Consider the following 2,784-nt stretch of genomic DNA (forward strand, 5'->3'; position numbering starts at 1 on the left):
TTGAGGTTTGTAAACCTCAAGTCAGTTGTGCGAGGCTTTGCCTTTTATTTTGGATCACGATCTTTATTGAGCATGCTTATTTTTTAATACAAGGTTATAATAGTTTTAGGTTAAGTTTGGAAATTGTCTTTGGTTAGTGCATTGATACTCTGGTTAGTGTTGAAAGTGGAAGTAGGCTAGAAGGTCGAACCACAATAAATCTTAGTGTTATGTAATTAATTTTGTTGAAATTGTTTTAATTGCCTTTGGGAGCTTTCTTCATATTATACTTTAGATTAGCCCTAGGATCTGGCTTCAAGAAAAAAAAACCTCTTCTTTTGTACTCTATCTACCAATGTGGCTTATTGCACATCTACTTCAAAAAACTCTAACCATAGTTCAAATTCATAATCATATATAGAACATAATAGATGAATATTATTTATTGTTATTGCTATTATTATTCCTTCCACATTATTATTATTATTAAGCATTTACAATATCAATTCATAAGCATGTCCATGGTTTTGCATTTTCATTCCATGCATTGGAAATGATAAATCAACTTTCCTTAATCTTTCATTTTGTTTCACATTTTATTGGATTGAAAAATATGTTAATTTGAGCATGGACTTATTTATTTATTTATTTATTTATTCATTTCTTATTAAAAATCTTGTAAAGATAAATAGCTATCTTAAGTAATATTCTAGAAAAAAAAAAGAGAAAAAATAAAAGCATTCTTCCTTATGAATATTATATACCTCTTTAACTTCTTCTCAAGATTATATTCATATCTTTTTTAACTCAACCATAAAGGAAAAGTTGACTCCACTCTAAATATCTATCAATCATATGAGGAAAAATTGACTATGATGCTGAAAATCATAGCTAAATATCTAAAAATTACATTATTAACTTGCAAAATTTATCATGCACTCATGATAACCCGACTCTTGGTAGCTTGGCATGTAAGGGTATCAACAAAATTTATACCTAAGGTCCTTACACTAAAGTAGCAAAGCTACTATAGCATAGTGGCTCTAGGATCGAACACTGGGAAGGGTTTTTACTTTAACTGGTGAAGTTCGGAGGATAGAGTGAACTTTTCTTAATAAAAATTAGGTTAAGATGAAAACATAAAAAGATGAAGGTGTTGTAAACTAAACTAACATGAAAATAGGTTAAAAGATGGAAAAAAAGTTTCTCAAAGCTTTGGATAGCCATGCTTAACTCACTGTGTAAAAATGGAGATTTTGGGACTTTTCACCTTGAGTCGGGGAAGCAACTAAGGTGATGCTTACTTCCCGAACCGGTATGAGTTTAACAACTGAGTTTTAGTCCTTGAAAACTTACAAAAAGGGTAGCTGAACCTCATAACTGTTCTTTTATTGGTTGATGCGACTCATGGTAGCTTAGCTTTAAAGGTGTATCACAAAATTTATACCTTAGATGCTATTACTAAAGTAGCCAAGCTACTATAGCATAGTGGTTTTAGGTCGTTCACTGGGAAGGGTTTTCGCAACACAAGTGATATTCAAATTAGGAAAATAGGTGATTTTCTTATGGATGTTAGCTTTAAAAGAAGATGTAAATATTTTAGAAAGATTTAAACTAATTTAAGCTAACATTAAAGACTAAAATGAAAGGGTGTAAAAACAAGTTTCTCAAGATAGGATAGCTATGCTCTGGCTCTTATGCAAATTGGAAATCTCAGGATAGGCTCCTCGCGTTGGGGTTGCAACTATGGTGATGCTTGCTTCCCGAACCGGTATAGATTTAGCAAATCAAGTTTTAATCCTTTAAAATGGCAAAACAGATGGTAGTGAATTTCATCAATGGTTATTCACCTTAGACTTCCTTTGAATGGCTCGTAAGAGATAACTAATAGTCTAAAGCTAAAAGCTTACCAAATATTGGCAACTCAAAGTCATTCCAAGTGATAAACTCACCTTTCAATGGCCATTGAAATTGGTTCTACTGGATTAATGCAAAACTTGGAATTGAAAACCTCACCTTCCAATAGCTCGTAGGAGATAACTAATGGATAGAAATCCAAAAGCTTATCAAGTATTGGCCGTTGGAAGTTGTCCAATGGAAATAAAAACTAAACTTTGCATTAATGAACTATTAATGAAAAACGATTACCTTACCTTCCGGGTGCGAGAAATTTCCATGGGAATGCATCCAAGCCATCACATAACATCCATACTTTGAGAAACTTAAAAGGTTTTAGCCTCTCATCCTTGGGGATTTCATCCACCAAGGATGTTTGGCTACTAAGAAAATAAGAAAGAGAAGAGAAGGAGAAACAGAGCAAGGCTCTGTGGTATATTTCAATATATATGGGTATATTACATATATTCCATCAACGGATGCAAAGGAGTTTATATAGAGAAGTTTTTCCAACTTTCCTAGCTAAGAAATCTTATGATTGGTGGATTACAAGGAGAAGAATGGAAATTTATACAAAAATATCTAAAAGAAAAGATCTCAAGTGGAGTCGGCAGAAACAGGGGAAGGGGTGTGCGAAATTCGCACACCATTCGCACACCTTCAGGGGGTGTGCGAAATTTTCGCACACCTGAAGCAGGTTTCTTCCGAAGGCCATAACTTTCTCGTTTCAGCTCCAAATCGTGCACGGTTTGAAGCGTTAGATTCTTGACTTCTTGAGCTTTAAAATGATATATAGCATGTAAAAAATGGACTTCGGTAAGTGCTCCAAAAGTGCCAAAGAAGACTGCAGCTGCTGTCCTCTGTTTTCCTCCTTGCTTCTCTTTGCTTCTCTTTTGCTTTTCTTTGCTT

Source organism: Vitis riparia, chromosome 19, assembly GCF_004353265.1.
Source record: "Vitis riparia cultivar Riparia Gloire de Montpellier isolate 1030 chromosome 19, EGFV_Vit.rip_1.0, whole genome shotgun sequence".
NCBI classification, from domain to species: Eukaryota; Viridiplantae; Streptophyta; class Magnoliopsida; order Vitales; family Vitaceae; genus Vitis; species Vitis riparia.